Source organism: Ursus americanus, chromosome 20 (assembly GCF_024610735.1).
Source record: "Ursus americanus isolate L20-20 chromosome 20, mUrsAme1.1.p, whole genome shotgun sequence".
NCBI classification, from domain to species: Eukaryota; Metazoa; Chordata; class Mammalia; order Carnivora; family Ursidae; genus Ursus; species Ursus americanus.
The window spans coordinates 28778847-28798535 of NC_142146.1; the positions used below are offsets into that span (position 1 = coordinate 28778847).

General features: G+C 46.9%; 1 protein-coding gene across 4 annotated transcripts in view; it reads left to right on the top strand.

Moving 5' to 3' along the window:
* The window catches only part of NUDT16 (nudix hydrolase 16), a 59838-nt gene that overhangs the window by 24913 nt on the left and 15236 nt on the right, over positions 1-19689 (top strand). For 2 of the 4 annotated variants that reach the window (XR_006778487.2, XM_045791759.2), the window contains one exon: positions 16374-17813. The exons of the other annotated variants lie outside the window; for them this stretch is intronic. The gene's annotated coding sequence lies outside the window, so the exon portion shown is untranslated. Of the gene's footprint in view, positions 1-16373; positions 17814-19689 lie in introns of those variants that run through there. 4 annotated transcript variants of the gene reach the window in all.

The window sequence follows — 19689 nt, forward strand, 5'->3', positions numbered from 1 at the left end:
TTCTGGGGGGAAGAGAGTGGCTTCTGCTCATCACCTTTTCTCTGGCCTGGGTGGGGGCCAAATGCATTACTAGTTATAGTAGCTTTATTGAGGGTTCCATAGGTATTCCACAAAGACAGTCATGTTTCATGCAAGTAAAATGACTTTCTTTTCGATATGAACTCCTTTTATTTCCTTTTCTTCCCATATTGTACTGGCTTAGATCTATTTAAAGAGTAGTGTTCAGATTTGCTGACAAAGCAAAATCCAACGGTACTCCTCATGAGGAGTCATGCAGTTCTGGAAGTATCTGTAAGTCTGAGATACGGGTGCCAGCATGGTTGGGTGGTGGCGAGGGCCCTCTACTGGGCTGCAGACTGCTGACACATGGCAGAGAGTAGAGAGGGCCACAATTGTTCCTCGTTGTCTCTGCTGGCTATTTTTCAGTTCTAAAATGCAAGGGTCATGCAGACAAATCATTGAGTGGAAGAGTAGGGGTGGGAGAGGCTACTTTTAGACAACAGGCTTGAAAATGGAAATCCAAGTAAGGTAGGAGGGTCTACAGTGACCACCACGCTGGATGCAAATGGGCTGATTAGGTGAACCACCTCAGAATACCCATATGCCCTCTCTAACCAGTGGGTTACTTACATCTGGCACAGTTACCCGCCCCCCAAAAAAGAATCCACAAGTTCCCATACTACCTCACTCCACCCTATACCTGTATAGCCCCTTACCACTGCCTCCTGCCAGACGGTCTCTCCTTTGCTGTCCCGCCCACTGCCCCCTTGCAGTGTATTCCATAAACTTGTCTCCTTTTTCTGCCTCGGTGAATTCTTTCACCACCAGCTGGCCGCTGGCCTCTACCTGGTTGGTTCGCTTCACAGGGGTTAGGCTGAGCTACCCTGAGAATGGTACACAAATTAGCAAGCTGAAGACAAAATATCCGAGGCATCGACTTCTCAGCACCAAGGAGGACTGGGGAGAAACTCGGAGAGAGATTGCCCAGAGTTTGGAGCTGACGCTGTCCAAAGTTCTGCCTTGTCCTCTGCTGGGCTCCCAGGATGAGCAGGGAATCATGAACGTGCCATTTGGAAATCTGGCTACTGAAAATTCAATCTGGGGTGAGCCCCCAAGAACAGAAAAAAACAGTGCAAGGCCTGGCTGTGTCTGGGGCACACTACAGGGTTACCAGACTGACAGTCCCCTGCCTTCTCTCCCTGCAAAATAGCACGTTCCTCTGTTCATTTTGTTCTATTTTAATCAAACCATCTGTCCTTGATAAAACCCTACTGGTGCCCTTTTCTGAGACAAATTTCTGTACTGCCTAAGTCTTGGTTAGTGTCATTGGATGCTTAGCAACCCTTTGAAGAATCGGAAAGTCCCCAGTGCTTCCTTAAATAAGGGTTAGCTGACTATTTGCATGTGACAACATCCTCTGGGGTGCTTGCTAGAAATGTAGATTACCTAGGTCTCAACTCAGGCGTCCAATATCAGAATCTTTAGGGTGGGTTCTAGGTACATGTATTTTAAAGCAATCTGATCTTATACTCCCCACACTTACATTCTTCCAATGATTTCCCATTGCTTCTAGGAAAAAACCAAACTCTGTGTTTCCATGGCCTCTGAGGTCCTGCCTAGACTGGGCCTTGCCTGCTTAGCTCCCATGAGGCTGTCCCTCCATCTCTCAGTTCATCCCCAAATAGCCAAATTCCCTCCTTTTACAGGACCACATGCTCTTCCCCTACAGGCATGGTTTTCCCTCCCCACTTCACCTAGCTAACAACAAATCATAATTTAAGCCTCAGCTCAGGAGTCTCCTACTAGATCACATCACCTTATTGCTTGTTCTCAGACTACTTGACCCCTATTCACTTGCATGAATAATTGATTAATATCTGAATCTCCAACAGACCGTACAGTTCTAAATGCTGGGCCAGTGTCTTGTGTTTTCTCCCACTAAATCCACAAAGCTTACCATAATGCCTGACACATAGTAGGTGCTCAATATGTACTTATTAATTGAAAGAACCATCCTTTCCCCAGTGTGATCTCATTTAGTCTCATGATTTTAAGCCCTGTCTACCACCTAGTGACCTCCAAATTCATACCTTCGACTCCAATAGGCATACCCCAAACTCAACTCTTTCTTTCTTTTCTCTTTTTTTCTCTTTCTTTCTTTCTTTCTATCTTTCTTTTTCTTTCTTTCTTTCTTTCTTTCTTTCTTTCTTTCTTTCTTTCTTTCTTTCTTTCTTTTTCTTTCCTCTCTCTTTTAGAGAGCATGGGCACATGCATGAACGGGGTGGGGGTGGGGGACAGAGGGAAAGGGAGAAAGAGAGAGAATCTCAAGCAAGCTCCATGCCCAGCACAGAGCCCTATGTTGGGGCTTGAGATCCACAACCCTGATCATGACCTGAGACAAAATCAAGAGTCAGACGCTTAATCAACTGAGCCGCCCAGGTGCTCCCAAACTCAACATTTGATCCCCATCTTTGCCATCTCATAAGATGGTGTTATCATTCACCCTGTTGCTTAGGCCTAAACTTGGTGTCATCCTTAACCTTCTTTGTCTTTCACCCATATTTGATCCATCAGCAACCCCCCCCCAAAGGCTTCCTTTCAAAGTATTTTCAGAAACCTCCATTCACCTGCTCCAGTGCTACCCCTAACGTATCCCATGCCACCATCATTTCTCAACAAGACCGACTTCTGTGGTCCCCTTCTGAGGGAAGCTCCTGGGTTTGTGGAAATAAACGAAGACCACCCGAATGAGAATGCTATTTACTCGGCTTTTGCTGTAGCAAGGGAATCAGCCACCATCATGCATGTGTCAGAGACCCAAAGGCAGGCAGGGGAGTGGGAAAGATTTATACTGAATTAAAGAAAGGCCTTGGGTGTGCTTGGTTGGAGGCTTCAGTATGGGGAAGAAGGACTGCGCCAACTAGAAGCAGAGTATCTTACGTGATTGGTTTGAGGAGCATATTTGGCTTTCTTTTGTTGGTCCTGAGTTGGAAGTGGCTGCAGTATTAGGGAAGCTGGTAGTCCCTGGCCACGTCCTGACCATGGGGGGCCAGTTGCTGCAGAGGGTGTGGTTTGGATCCTGAGCTGGTTCCTGCATGGGTTGTGGATCAGCGTTCTATTTCTGCATGGTATGGCCATCGTCTGTTGGTATATTCAGTCTCTCGGGTAGATGTGGACTTCTGTGACCACTTGGGGCTTCTTCCTTTAGTGGGTGTCAGATGAGCCTTGCCATGTTTCAGGACATAGGAGAGTGAAAAGGCAGGTCTGTACACAGCCATCTAGGTATCCAGTAAGGCTAATAACATAGTACCCTTTCAAATAGATGGTCTTAAGATATGCATTCACCTGAACCTGGGAGATTGAGAGAGGTCAGTAAAGCCCCACTCTGCCTGAGGCTGCCCGGCCTCCTGTGAAGAGTGCGGCTCCTGAGTTGGCCCTGTGTACTTCTGTTTGGCTTCCCCTTGGGAAGGTGCTTTCTTGGGAAGGGAGGGCCCTGTCTACTTCTTCAAGTTCTATCTCCAATCAATTTCTGTGTGAGGGAGAGGAATCTGTGGTGGTTTTAAAGCACGTCTATAAATTCTTCGACCCTCCTGCCCATAAGAGGTGGGGTCTAATTTCTTGCCCTTTTCAAGTAGGCCTGCCTAACAACTCACTTCTAACGGAGAGAATGTGGTAAAAGTGATGTTTGTGACTTGCAAGTCTAGGTCATGAAAATTAAGAGAGCCTGCATCTGGATCTCTCTTAGGGACATGCACCTTTGGCACCCCGAGCTTCCATGTGAGAAGTATGGCTGCCCTGAAGCCATTGTACCAGAGAGATGGAGGGACCACGTATTGGAAGCTATTGCACTGGAGAAACAGGGAGGGATGTCTGAGGAGCCCAGCCATTGAGTATTCTCAGCCTAGGCACCAAGTCGTATGGAGGAAGAGGCTTTTGAGATGACTCCTGTCCAGGTTTCTATCTGAGTACAAATGCATGAGAGACCCTGAAAAAGAACCACCTAGCCGAGCCTCGTCAGCCCCAGAACCGTGAAAGCTCATGATAATAAATTGCAGTTGCCGTTTACACCACTGAATCTGGGCTGGCTTGTTACACGGCAATAGATGACTGCTACAGACCTCTTGAGTGCTGCTGAGATTGAGAGCAGGCCAGAGGAGCCACGGGGAATGGCTTCTACCCATGTGGGACCTCACTGTCACACTGTCTGCAGCCTTCCTGAAGGGCAGGTCACTCCCCTGGCCCTGGCAGCCTGGGATTCTTCAAATGTAAATGTCATCAAAATGCTAAATTCCCATAATGAATACAAAGAAACCCTGCTAACCACACAGCCCACAAGGGAGAAATTTCCATGGCAGTGGATTACATGTGGTTAAAATTCCAATTCAGGCAGAAATGCTAGGTCTGGAGATAAGGTTTTTCTCCCCCTCCCCTATGGAAGCCATTTTATCTTTCCCTTCCTTGTGAATATGAGATCCCTTTCCTAGTTAGAAAAATAAGCCACGGTGATCTACGGAAGATATCCAGTCCAAATTCCATGCTTAAGGCAAGGAAACAGAGTCTCAGAGAGGCGAGGGGTTATCTCTGAGTTAATAGATGGCTGAGCAGAGTTTAAAGGCCAGGATTTTAGACTCCCAGTGTCCAATGCGCTCTTCAAGGAAGAAATGTTTAATTTAGATAATAAACCCTCATAAACCACTTATGGGCCAAGACTAAGCACAACATAAATACTAACATATTAATTCTTATGATGGCCGTAGGGCTCTTTTAACTGTCATTTTGCAGTGAAAAGAGCCAACCGAGGCACAGAGAGCTTAGGGGCCTCTGCCCGGGCACTGGCCTTTTCTTTCCTTTTCCTCCCCTGTGGGATGAGGAGTCAGGGGGGCCAAGGTGCTGTCCACCTGGAGGCTCTGCTCTATCTTCCAGACCACAGCCAGGTGCCCAGAACTCCAGAGTTCCCTGCCCAAACAGCCCTGAGGGTGTTTCCAGGTCCCACGCAGGCATTTTCCCCAGGGGCGTCCTCCTGAGAGTGGACCCTTAGGCCAGAAGGGTGGCTGAGGAGCAGCATTTGTGGCTTGAGGGCTTGGGGGGAGCTTGAATGTACCGGCCGGGGTGTCCTCACATGGAGTGGGATGGATCTGGGGACAGAGTGGGAAGGGAAGGCAGATGGCGGCTGGCTCATCCCCTACTGCCCCCCAACAGGGAATTCTGAAGAGCATTAGAATTCTAAATTTGAACACAGCTTTCCAGTCATCATAAAGGTCTATTTGCCAAGGTTGGAGGATAGAGCTGTTCTATATAACAGCGTGTTAACGTGATTTATAATTTTTCAATATTTAAACATATCTGTGTCTACAGGTCTATTGGGATCCGCATAAAGTTAGCAGTGAGCAGCGGTTTGCTGGGAGATGTTCAGGGCTGGGCAGTATGGAGGAAGCCCTGATTTGTAGCTGGCCTCTTTCCATGCGTGAATATGCCCACCACAGTGGATTCCTTGGGACGGGTGACAGGCTGCCACCCAGCGGGGAGTGGGAAAGGCTGTGCACAGTGGGCCCACAGGAGCCAGACAAGCCCACCTGCAGCCCATCGCTCGAGGCAGGCCTGACGAGGTTGCCCAGCTAGTAGGAGGCCAAGGCAGTCTGGGCCAAGGCAGCCTGGTTCCAGAAGTCTTCCTAATTGCTCAGCTGCTTCCCAGCCCTCTCTTTCCCAGGCTCGCATCCTCAGACCCTGCGAAGTGTGGAGGGTTGTTGCACCCAGTTCTGCTTTGGGTCCTGGGCTCCAGGGGGCTAAGTCCTAGCTTCAGAAGACATTGTCTTGGCTGTAGGAGTAGAGAAGACTTTCTGGCTAAAGCAAGGTAGCCAGGTCTCCCTCAGTGGCAAAACTTCTTGCCTATGTTATGGCTTTCTTAACTTTCCGGTTTATTCCAGCTCTCAGAACTCCTAGGGTTTCCTGCCTCCTGCCTGCTTGCTTTGCCTTTCCTGTCTCAGCTCGGTGGCTGTGATTTACTTGTCCCCTTGGCTCGTCTGACCACAGCCCACTGGGGCCGCCAAGTCCTGGGTAGGTGTCCTGTGCCGTGGACACTGGGGGCTTGCGTGGTTTAAGGGGCCAGTTATTTCCTTATTAAGTGGATATTCACATGGGGAGGAGTGCATATAAAATACTTCGACCTTATAAAGGGATTCCATTCTTGAAAATCTTGGGAACTCCCTTTCTAGACATTTCAGCTTTTACCAACTATTTTAGGGGAAAATTAAATTCTAATGCCTAAAGCATCCACTGTATATAATAAATTCACTTCTCTTCTGTGCATCTAGAATGCTACCATCCTTGGGAAAACCAAAGAAATAGTGCTTCTCATAGTTCAGTGGATGCACAGATCACCGAAAGATCTTGCCAAAATGGAGCCTCTAAAGCAGTAGGTCGGAGATGCAAGCTCCCCAAGTGTTAGGGTCGGTGCAGCCGTTTCAGCGGTGCCTGGGAACTTCCTAGAGCTGTAAATTCACGCCAAACCTATTGAATCGGAAAGTCTGGAGGTGGGACCCAGCAACCGTATTTTAACAAACTTCCAGGTGATTTTGATGCAGCTGAAGTTTGAGAACCACCGTTCACAAGTCTACCGCAAATCTGAACGTGCTCTAAGAACACGGGAACCCGAGGAGATAAGGCAGTTCCTGAAAATGGGGAGGAGAAGCAGGGGAATGTGGTAGTGGCCTGGCAGTGGTAAGTTCTCGGGCCCGAGCTGGGAGTCAGCCTTGTTCTGACTGTATCGCATCACAGTGGTGCTTATATTTTGCCACCAGTTAAAATTTCTCATGGCCCCATGGGTTCCCAGAGCTATGTTCCATTCCAGCCTCCGTTCCAGAGGTGACCAGAGAGCTTCCTGTGATTGCTTTTCAAGCGCTTCCTGCAGAGAGATATGAGCCTCCTGTTGGCCTTCCCCATTTGCATGTAGAGTGTCTTCTGATTTCCAGCGCTTGGTCTCCCGGCTTCCCCTCTTCTTCCCACACCGTGACCTGCATGCTAAACAGAGCCCAGAGGGAGCACATTAAACGCATGGAGAAGTAATGCCACAAAGGCCAGCAGGATTCCCAACCAATCTCATTGTACGATCTTTTTTTAAAATTGAAGTATGATTGACACGCAATATCCTATTAGTTTCAGGTATGATTCGATATTTTTATACCTTATGAAATGATCCCCATGATAAGTTGGTTACCATCTGTCATTGTACAAAGTTATTACAATATTATTGGCTACATTCCCTATGCTGTACTTTATATCCCCATGACTTATTTATTTTACAACCGGAAATGTGTACCTCTTAATCTCATTCACTGATTATACCTGCCTCCCCCAACCTCCCCTACCTTTGGTTGCCAACAGTTTGTTTCTTTTATCTGTGAGTCTGTTTCTGTTTTGTTCATTTGTTTTTTAGATTGCACATATAAGTGAGATCGTACGGTATTTGTCTTTCTCTGACTTATTTCACTCACCCTCTATGTCCATCCATGTTGTCACAAAAGGCAGGATTCTATTCTTTTTTTAATGAATGGGTACTATTCCTTTGTATTGAATGTGTAATATTCCACATCTTCTTTATCCATTTCTCCATCAGTGGACACTTAGGTTGCTTCCACGACTTGGCTGTTGTAAATAACGCCGCAATGAACAGAGGGGTGCAGATATCTCTTCGAATTAGTGTTTTCATTTTCTTTGGTAAATACTCAAAAGTAAATTGCTGGATTATATGGTAGCTCTCTTTTTGATTTTTTGAGGAACCTCCATACTGTTTTCCACAGTGGCTGCACCAGTTTACATTCCCACCAACAGTGCACAAGGGTTCATTTTTTTCTTATATATCCTCGCCAACACTTATTATTTCTTGTCTTTTTGATACTGGCCATTATGACTGGTGTGAGGTGATATCTCAGAGTAGTTTTGATTTGCATTTCCCTGTTGATGAGTGATATAGCGCATGTTTTCATGTGTCTGTTGGCCGTCTGTGTCTTCTTCAGAAAAAATGTCTATTCAGGTCCTTTGTCCATTTTTTAATCAGTTTTTTATTTTTATTTTTTTTTTGATACTAGTGAACTCATACTCCTGAGACCCTTCAATATATTGCAAAGCTATAATGGCTAAATTTAGGACCCCCATGGAACTCAGTAGTATGAGAATATAGTCAGGAAAAAATTCAGTTTCTGACAGAGGGGTGCTGGGAGAATGGAGTTTGTCTTTTATTCTGGAGGAAATACCTTGAGTTTGGTAGCCCAGACTGTAGGTGCCTTGAAGGCTGCGTACTGTGAAGATCGTTGGCTCTCTGCCTGGGGGGTTTGTCTGACTGAAAGAGCATGCTTACACCTGTCAGGAGATGATGTCCCTAGGAGCAACACTCAACCAACGACAGGTGGGCAATTAGGAGATAAATACCCTCTTCGTTTCACCTCTTGGTTGGGACATTTCTGAGGAGGGTCCTGCTCTACCCGGAGGCACCCCAGTAGAACCGCCCTCCAGTTACCCACTGTGGGTACTGGCGTAGTAACACACCCTTTAACACTTTCTTTCTCTTCCCTGCACTTCCTTACTGCTTTGCTGGTGTTTTCTCAGATCACCTCTCAAATAAACTACTGGTCCTTGAGTCTTTGTCTTGGGGTCTGCCTCTGGGAATAGCCAAACTAAGACACGGATAACCACAATATTTTAGGTGGGATGCCCATTCAGGGAAAGGGATAGCTTTCATTCTTTCTTAGCAACAAAAAGCAAACCACTACCTTCAGGAAAACAGCATCAGTGAGTTCGTTCATCCATTTGCTACCAAGTATTATTGGGCACCTACTCTCTACCTGGAGCTAAGGGAGGGTCTAGAGAAGTTGGGCCATGGTTGTGAAAGGCCTGGAATATGAAGCTAATGTATTTGAAGTGTGTTGTGCCAAGAGGAGCAAGGGGGTGCTATAGTCAGAGCTGGACAGTGGGAGGCTAAACCTGGCTTTGCAGTATGAGCTGGAGGGTAAAATTGGCTCAGGAGGCTCGTGACAAAACCTCCGGAATGTAGTTAGTGCGCGTGCTGAAGAACACTTTCCCAAAGTTAAATACGTGAGCTTCACACAGATACCAAAGGAGCACGTCAAAGCTTTTATTCCACTCACTGGGAACCACAGTATGCCAAAACTAATTCAAAGGAGAATCTGAAGAATAGAGTTTTACACCAGTCAGACCCAAAAAAACAAACAAACAAACAAAGTCAAAATGAGTTTGTTCATAAATGTGAAATTGGTTAATAGCCTACAAACAAAGGATTTGGGGGATTATCATTTTTTGCCAACAGAAATCAGCTGTCTCACTATCAGATGAAATTTGCATTTGTCAGGCATCATCGGCATTGCTACCGGTTTCCTGCAAGGTGGCCCCTATCCCTGCAGGGCTGTACAAAAGTCTGGTCGATGGGAAGCCAAGCAAAGGTGCCCTCCCAACATGCTCTGAAACAATACCCAATAATCTCTCTCTTTTTTAAAGATTTTATTTACTTATTTATTTGACAGAGAGAGAGAGAGCGTGCACGTGAGCATAAGCAGGGCGAGGGAGAGAGGGAGAAGCTGACTACCCACCCACCGAGCAGGGAGCCCGATGCGGGACTCGATCCCAGGACCCTAAGATCATGACCTGAGCCGAAGGCTGATGCTTAACCGACTGAGCCATGCAGGCGCACCCCCTCATAAACTCTTTTGCTTATTTTCAAATTTAGGTACTTTTTCTAGATAGTCTCCCACTTTGTGACCATAAATAATCTGCAAAGATTAGCTTTGGTCACAGCAAAGGCTGCTCTTGTTAGGTTTGGCTTGATGATTTACGAGGTCCAGTAAGAGTGTTCAATGACCATCCAGGCTGCCTTGGGCTTGCTTTGCAAATCTAGAGCCAGGCCGTATGGGCAACTGGCCTGCGCAGGGGTCGCAACTGGACTTTGAGAAGTATTACTTTCTTTCCTATCTTGAGGCCTGGGAACCAAGCCCAAGAAAGTCTACCCACCACATTTAACCTGGAGAACCTGTAAAGTTGGTAAGTTCTTCTCTTCTTGAGATCCTCTCAACATTTTAGACGTCCTGGACTGCCCTGACATGAGCTTCGTTACCACCTGGGAGACTGGGGTCCCATCAACCAGGCAGCAGGCCAGGCTTCCCAGGAGACCTTTGAGCGCACTGGCTCACGTGTAAAGCCAGACCCTTAGCAGGGGGTCTGTTGTCTGTGACTGGGTATCGAAACTGCTTCTAGGTATAAGATGTGATCATTCTTTCAGGTTGTGCAGGAAAACCTGACATGCCTCCTCGAAATCTTCCCAGTTTTCAAAACTCAAGAGGTGCTTTCAGGTGTAAGCAGCTCCTGTTTTCTCCTCTGTCTACAGTAATCCCAGAGGCAAGGAAATATCGAGGGTCTAGACACCCATTTAGAACTTGAGGAGAGGCGCGTGGAAATGCGCAAACGGAGAGCTCAGTGAAGGGCCCTGCTGCAGGAGCTACCGTGAGGCTCAGATTGTTGCAATGGTCCCATCTCACCAGTCTTTGTGAGTAGGTGGCATTTACATAAATTATATCACAATGTAAATCACGTCTTGAGTTGAGGGGAAGGGGGAAAAAATCCATTTAGAGTTGTAGGGACCCAGCTGTTGCTCACATGGGACATTCCATGCCATTGCTCTTCAAAGGGCCTGGGGAAGCACCAGGAACCCCAGCAAATGCTGGGGTCCATCCCACAGGCTGCTCTATGCTTCCAGATGGCAACATAAATAGCAATGAAAAGGGAGTGTTCAAATGACAGATCTGAGAACTGGTCATTTGAAGAGACAGGGCAAAGGTCTTCCGCCATTTTCTAGCAATTTTGCATTCACCGTGGAGAGAAGTCGGCATGGCATTTTGCAACCTGGAGTGTAGTAGGAAAAAAAAAAGTACTATGCCATCAGAGAAACTGTGGTTTCAGTTCCCTCTGTACATTTATTGTCTTTATCCCAGCTGCGTCTGTACCCACCTTGCTGTGGGACAGCGAAATTAACCACTGGGGTTCAGAGAGAGGTGATAATTTTCAGTGTATTCTCAGCTCATTATCAGTCAAGATTTTAGCCTGAAAATGGTTTTCCTTCTTCCTGTCACAGCAACTCTCAGAAATGGATTTTGCTGGAAGCCATCTATTTTCATCACTCTGATTGCTTTATTTATGTTGCAAATCACTGATTTGGTGTTTGGGAAATTGCCATGTTTGGGCAGCAACGCTTTTAGTTAATGGATTGATGAGTTTCAAACTTATTTATAAAATGCATTTTTTTTAAAGGTCCTTAGAGTTCCAAATCATCATTCAGGAGAGTGATATGTTCAGATAGTGATAAACAATGACCTCTTTTATCATTTACTTCAACTCTTGATGTCAAATCAAAACTGAAGACCATATTTACCTAATGGCTATTCATGAACGTTTTGGTACTTGCCTTAATAACCAGGTTGGATAAACCAGTCTTCTCTCTAAATCAAAATCCGAATACCTTCTTCCTTGAACACCCGATCTTGTTGAATGGGATGTAATGAGATAGAAATCAAAGTTGAGTGCTGATTTTGGTTCTGCTGTGACTTGGTTATAATCACATCTTGACCTTTTGTGGCTCCATTTCTTACCAATGGATTAAGAAGTTTGGTTAGAGGATGACTTTATAAACTCTCTTGTTTGCTGTTGTTTTGTTTTAAGCAACAGAGTTTTTCAAATGAAATTCTACTTGGAATTGTACCATGTAAAGCAGTGTATTGGTTTTCTAGTGCTGAACAACAAATGACCCGGGAACTTAGTGGCTTAAAGCAACAGTAATAGCTTTATTATCAGTTTCCACGGGTTGAGAGAATTTGGAGGCAACTTGGCTGATCGGTTCTGTCTTGGTTTACTGAAGGCTTGACTGGGGCAGCAGGATACGAGGATTCCACTTCTAAGGTGGCTCACTCCTGCAGCTGGTGGGGTGAGCTGGCTGTTGGCCAAGGGCCTCAGCTTTTGTTTTTTTTTTTTCCCCCACTGGAGCATCTCCACAGGGTTGCTTGAGTGTTTCCACAACATGGCAGCTACCTTCCCCCCAAGACTGTTTCAGCCCTACCTTCTTCCAGCCTTCCCCCAGATACAACTTGGCCCCCCTCGCCAAGCAGCAGGCAGCAAGCTTGCAGCCCCGCCTCCCAGCAGGGTGAAGGTGGGGGGCACAGGCTGGGGATGGGTGGCTCCTTGTTGGATCTCCCACACATTTGCTGTTTTGTTTCAGGAAAGCCCTCGGCCCCCGTCGGATTCTTGGGAGGTACTGGCAAATATTTCTCTTCCTTGACATCACATCACGGGCCTTCTGTTCTCCTTTCTAGTTGACTTGGGCAGAAGAGCAAATTGTGGGCAAGGGCTCCGGGTTCCTTCAGAGCCAGTGTAAACTGCTGTCTGCTCAGGGTGTGGTCTGTTCCAAGCAAGCCGTGCTCACAATCTCCTCCCTTCTTTAGGACTTTCCTGTAAGGGCAGGACTGCCATCCCCGTCTTGCTGGGGAGGAAACGGGTTGCTGCTTCTTGCAGCTGCCAGGGGCAGGCTTTGAACCCAAGGCTGTCTCGTCCTTCCACTCTAGCTGCTGCCCTCAAAGCCAGGGCGCGGGGGTGCAAGAGCGCCTGGCTCCGAGTGCCCCCAACAGACCAGGTTCAGCCACTCGCAGCTGACAAAATGCAAAGGCAGAGAAACGGATGGTGGTGAAACAGGAAAGGAATTTATTTCAGTGAAGCCAGCACCAGGAAGACAGGCCACTGACGTGTCAAAGACTGTCTCCGAGGTGCTGAAATCCTCCCAGGTTTACATAAGGAAAGGGTGGGGCTGCGGTGGGTGGCTGGCTGCAGGTGGGCGGTGAAGGTCCAATCAGTTGTCGTCTCGGAGTCAGTCACGGGTGGGGTGGGGTCTGGCTGGCTCAGGGCAGTCTGTGTTGCTTGAGAGGGTGGTTTTGGTTCCCATCAGGGGATGCCTTACCCTCAGAGTCTTCTGCCTGAACCAAGAGAACCAACTAGAAAGTTCAAGGTCAAAATGGAGTCCTCTTCACATCCAGCACCTTGGAAGACAGCGTTCAGAGGGGGGACTAGGTTGGTGTTTGCTGGGAGAAGTGGGAAGTGAACACACAGGAGGGGCCCTGTGACAGCTGCGTTTCTTCGTTTCTTCGCTCTGGCCTCCGTCACCAAGCATGGGAAAGAGGCGGGGGTGGGGGGGTGTCTGTTTGGATGGGGGGGGGTGGCCCAAGATGGTCAGACCCTTGCCCCTGCCTCCTTGCCCCCGACAGCACAGAAAAACTAAACAGGTTCGCTTCCAGGAGGAGGGACGATGTAAGGGTCTCCCTGCCTGGCCAGCAAGGACTTTGGGGGAATGTGGTCTTGCTGCTCGAGGGTTAATAAGTCCCCATGTTTTTCTTCCTCCAGGTGGCTGCTCTGCAGAGATTTTCATTAGTATGCAAGGCCTGGTCGCATTAAGTATTGATGTCAGGAGCATTTATTTTTACCGTTGTTGTTGGAAGAGGGAAAAGGTTAGGTCCTTGCAGAGTCCATTCATATGCATGATTCCCTCCAGCCCTGGGCAACCCACCCTGTGGTTCTCCCACCTCAGCTCTCCGAGGCTGGTCCTCAGGGGAGAGGAAGGCAGAGGCAGCCCCAGTCCTGGAGAATTTTCTCTGCCCCCACACACAGGCACACAGGCACATGAGCTCCCAGGTGACCCCGGATGAGGCGGGGTCTCTTCCTCCTGTAGGATTCTTTAAGGGACTTGGTGGAGGAGGCCGGGCTTTGCTTGTCCCGGGTCCTGGCTTTCCTAGTGCAGGGCCATGAGCACCCAGTAGGAGGCCACCAGCCAGTTCCCAGTCAGGCCGAGCCAGCACCACCTGGATGGCTCAAGTCCTCCAAAATCCTGACTTCCTCCACACTTCGTGAGAATTTTGTTGTTTTTAAGATTTTGTTTATTTATTTGAGAGAGAGAGAGCATGAGAAGGGGGAGAGGGCGAGGGAGAAGCAGACTCCCCACTGAGCAGGGAGCCCGATGCAGGGCTCGATCCCAGCACCCCGGGATCATGACCTGAGTGGAAGGCAGACACTTAACCCACTGAGCCACCCAGCACCCCAGTTCATGAGAATTTTAAATGCGTGTTTCTCCTGTTATCGTTTGCTCTGGTTTCCTGCTTCTGCTGATTTCTGGATCCCGTGTTGGCTCCTGTGGCCGTTGCCTTCTCTCTGCCCTGCATGTGCCCAAACATCAGACCCGGCTTCCTTTCTCTGCTTCCCCCAGCACCACTCACACTGGGTGAAATCTTTGTTACTACAGATTTGTGGATGACTGTAGGTCGGGGTGGGGGGCACTTGGACCAGCATAGCAAGTCAGTTAGTACCAGACACTGGGCAGCCTTGTTCCTAGAAGGCCCTCAGCCACACCTGTCCCCTGTACCGTGCCTCTCACTGTCTTGCTTGGCTTCCAGTCAGCTCGTCCAGTTTCTCTGGTTCTGTCCCCTTCCCTTCCTCCCTCTGGGGCTCCCACAGAAGCTCAGAGTTCCTCCAACTTTACATGCAGAGCAATTTCACTCTTCATTCGTGCCCTAGTTTGGCCTAGAGTGTGTGCTGAGGATTATCTTTCCGCAGTGAAATGAATTTTAAAATATATAAGTAAATATCGAAATCTGTGTTCTCCCAAGACCTCCCAAAGCTAGTATTAAACTAACAATCATTACTTGAGCCCTAACTGCTTTAGTAAGGGTTTGATGGCTGTGCCCTAAGGTAGTTACCCGTCTGGCTTCCTGCCCAGGAAAAGCACAGACCTGGGTCCGTCGTTTACGACTCACAGAGAACACTTCACTTCTGACACTCTGGCCACCACCTGTGGGAGTTTCCCCCATACCAACCAATTCTCTGTGACACGGGCTGGGTGTCCTACAATTCAGTTCCATCCTGACACTAAACAGAGTTAGCGCAGACCCCACAGGTTAAAGGCTCAGTCCACGAGGCAGCGCTCATTTCAGACGTCAGTCCCGCGCAAGGAGGGGTCCCCAGGTTACCCACAACTTCTGTCCAACTTTCCTACATAGTGGAGGTTCCCAGGATCCCCTTCGTGGGCTCCATCATTTTCTAGAACAGCTCAGAAAACCCAGAGAAGCACGTGTGCTAGTTTATTATGTAATAAAAGATATGATAAAAGATACAGATGAACTCCATTTCCAACCCCTCTCCCCTCTCCTGAGAATGCAGGGTGGCATTAAACTTCCAAGCTTCTAATCCCTGCTTGTGATAATATGTCTTTCTGGGGACCAGCCCCCATCTAGGAGCCCACCACGAGTCACTTCATTAGAAGAAAAGGTACTCCTATCCCCTGAGAAATTCTGAGCTTGGTGTTGGGAACTGGGGTCAAAGACTAAATATTAGAAAAAAGCTTTTCCTAGCACCCCTATTTATAAGGGTTTTAGGGGCTCTGTGTCAGGAACCAAGGGCAGAGACCAATACATATATTTCTTATGATTTCACACTTCTGGATACAGAGAGACCCAAATCTGAGTCTTGGCTCCACTACTTACTTGCTGTGTGACTTTGGGCAAGTTGCTTAATTTTCTGAGCCTCAACTCCCTCAACTATAAAATGGAGATATTAATGACAAACACCTTGTAGGGTTCCCATGAAGATTAAAAGGGAAAATACACATAGGTCCTACTGTCTGCTGTTTAATGAACACTGAATATGTAGCTCTTTTATGTGAATCAATGTGTGAGGCTGAATGGACAATGAGATTTTTGCCAAAAGAAGTTAACTAATGCTATTAGCATATGCCATTTCGAGTCCCAGACGCCCTCCCTGCATTAGCTCACTGAATCCACACAGTAACTGTCCAAGGAGAGATGGTTATCTGCCTCTCCTAGATGTAAAAATTCAAGTAGTTTGCCGAATGCCACACAGCGGGGAGGCAGGAGGATTCAGACTGTGTTTATTTAACTCGCTTGGTGTTTATCAGCTCAAGGCCTGATGAAGCAGGGGGAGGAAGCAGGACAGGGTGGGGGGAAAAGGTGTCTGACTGATGAAGCCACAGCCAGCCTGGTCCCTGGGAGCTCTGGAGCGTATATGGCGCTGTTTCTTGGCAGTAGATAATTTTCAGCAGAGCAAAATTGAACCGATATTACCCAGGATGAAGATCAGTGTTAAGAGGGTTGTATCAGTTAGGAACTGTATTTTCTAAGTATCAGAGACCACTCTTACCCCCTGCCATCCCCCAAAACAAATTTGAGTCTGGATTTTTCTCTCGCATGAAAGACACCTGAAGATCAGCAGTACCCATTTCTATATTCTACTGCACAATCTAATAAGGATACTTTCCTCTCTCCTAGCACCTGGTCTCCAGCTCAGAATCCCTTCAGGTTCTAAGATGGTTGCTGAAGCTCTAGCCATTGCATCCATGTTTCAGAAAGGAAGTAAAGGTAGAAGGGAGGGGTTAAAAGAAAAGGTGTGTCCCCCACAGCACCAGTCTCTCCCTCTTAAAGGGATTTCTCAGAAACACCACCCGACAGTTCCTCAAAACATGAAACATACAATTACCACATGATCAAGCAATTCCACTTCTAGATATATACCCAAAAGAACCGAAAGCAGGAACTTGAAGAGCTATTTGTGCACCACTGTTTATAAGAGCATATTCGCAATAACTAGAAGGTGGAGTTCGCATAGACCCCACAAGGTAAGGGCTCAGTCCCACAAGACCGGCCCCACCTCAGATGATAGCTGAAGTCCTGGAAGGCCACCGGTACCTCTCGCTAGCTACAAATCGTGGGTCCCCACTTACCTCCTCTTCAGACTAATCATTTGCTAGAATGGCTCACTTTACATGTTTACCGTTTACTGGTTTCTGATAAAGAATACAACCCAGGAACAACCAAATGAGAGAGATGCATAAAGCAAGATACGGGGTTCCATGTCCTCTTTAGGCCTCCCAGCCCCTGAGATGGCCACCAGCCCAGGAGCTCTTGGAATCTCCTTGTTCAAGAGTTTTTATGGAGAAAAACTAAGAGGCAGCCCACGGAATGGGAGAAGATATTTGCAAATGACACTACAGATAAAGGACTGGTATCCAAGATCTACAAAGAACTTCTCAAACTCAATACACGAGAAACAAATAAACAAATCAAAAAATGGGCAGAAGATATGAACAGACACTTTTCCAATGAAGACATACAAACGGCTAACAGACACATGAAAAAATGTTCAAAATCATTAGCCATCAAGGAAATTCAAATCAAAACCACACTGAGATACCACCTTACGCCAGTTAGAATGGCAAAAATAGACAAGGCAAGAAACAACAATTGTTGGAGAGGGTGTGGAGAAAGGGGATCCCTCCTACATTGTTGGTGGGAATGGAAGTTGGTACAGCCACTCAGGAAAACAGTGTGGAGGTCCCTTAAAAAGTTAAAAATTGAGCTACCCTATGATCCAGCCATTGCACTACTGGGTGTTTACCCCAAAGATATAGACGTAGTAAAGAGAAGGGCCAAATGCACCCCAATGTTCATAGCAGCATTGTCCACAATAGCCAGATCGTGGAAGGAGCCGAGATGCCCTGCAACAGATGACTGGATTAAGAAGTTGTGGTCCATATATACAATGGAATATTACTCAGCTATCAGAAAGAACGAGTTCTCAACATTTGCTGCAACATGGACGGCACTGGAGGAGATAATGCTAAGTGAAATAAGTCAAGCAGAGAAAGACAACTATCATATGATTTCTCTCATCTATGGAACATAAGAACTAGGAAGATCGATAGGAGAAGAAAGGGATAAAGAAGGGGGGGGTAATCAGAAGGGGGAATGAAACATGAGAGACTATGGACTATGAGAAACAAACTGAGGTCCTCAGAGGGGAGGGGAGTGGGGGAATGGGATAGACTGGTGATGGGTAGTAAGGAGGGCACGTATTGCATGGTGCACTGGGTGTTATACGCAACTAATGAATCATCGAGCTTTACATCGGAAACCGGGGATGTACTGTATGGTGACTAACATAATATAATAAAAAATCATTAAAAAAAAAAAAGGGTTTTTATGGAGCTCAGTCTCCATCCCCTTCCCCTCCTCGGAAGTGGGGCTGGAGCTGAGAGTTCCCACTCCCTGATCACTTGGGCTTGCTGGTCACTCGCCCCATCCTCAGACTGTCTAGGGACCCCACCCTCAGTCACCACATTCACGGGAACTCAGGTGTGACCAAAAGAGGCTGGTTATGAATAACAAAGGACACTCTTATCACTTGGGAAATTTCAGGGATTTCAGGAGCTCTGTTGCAGGAAGGACCACATACACGTTTTACTGTACCACAAATATTGTACGCTGGTACAGGGATGTCTGATGCCACTTCTCTGTCACTGAATAACTTTCCTTTTGCTTGCTAAGATTTTAAAAAGTTAGCACAGTTCTGACACTAAAGAGAATGGATTCTGGAACCTGACTGCCCGGGGTGTGAACCCGACCCCATCAGCGTCTGTGCGGTCGGGGAAGCGATAGGATCTTCCCGGTCGTGGTCGGGGAGATCAGGCAGTCCGTGGAAACACAGTCCGGCACATAATGCGCGCGAGAGACGTGTGCGAGTTAGGGAAAGAGCCAGTTACGTTTCATTTGCTCTGTAAGGCAGCCAGAATTTAGTGTTCAAACATGTGTATCTCTCTTTCTAGTAGTATTTGCAATAGTATGTCTATCAGTGTTTACAAGTCAGATGTGTGTTTTCGGTCTGACAAACCAAGTGCATTTTCCTTCTTTGATTCTGCATGTTTGTAAACAGCACTGTTTGAAGCGGAATGCCATCATATGAATTCACATAGCCTATATTTCTGTATATGAAAATTGTAAAAAAAAAAAAAAAGGCAAAGAAAAGAAGAAAGAAGAAAAGAAAGAAAAAAAGAAAACAAAGCATAAATCTGTTACTTATTCTCCGTTATTCTGTGCCCATTGCTAGTGGATATACATACAGACTGGGGACATATTGCTTCTATACAAAAAATTTTATATTATCAACCATGAGCTTTATAATTGCCTTCCCTCTGTGGAAGGATTGCCATGTCAGCATGATATGGAAGTGTGTATTGTAATTTATTAAGTGATAATTTAGTAATTTATTTAGCAATTATTTTTGTAGCTTTTTCATGGTAGTATCAGTAAAGATACCTTTATTTTTTTCTTTTCTTTTCTTTTTTCTTCTTGTAAGTAATCCCTACACCCAGTATGGGGCTCGAACTACGAGCCTGAGATCAAGATGCCCGCTCCACCAACGGAGCCAGCTAGGCTCCCCAGTAAAGATACCTGTAACTACCTCAAAAAACGCCAGGCACTCTATGTACGTGGTCTTATTTAACCTTTACAACAAGAGGAGGGAGAAGCCTCCCCAGGATAGTGATGGCGCAGAGGCACAGAGAAGTTCAGTTACTTACTCAGGATCTCACAGCAGGCAAGCAGCAGAACTGGGATTGAAAACCAGGCCTGTCTGATGGTAAAGCCCCAGGTCCAGCTACTCTACCACACGATTTCTGATTCCTTCCAGGCCTTGTCTTACCTTCCTTGCCCTCACTCCGTCTTTGTGGCTTCTCCCCTCAACCTCCTTGATGATGCCTTGAGTTTTATTTTTAACGTGGGGTAAATACGAGGGACAGATGGAGGAGAA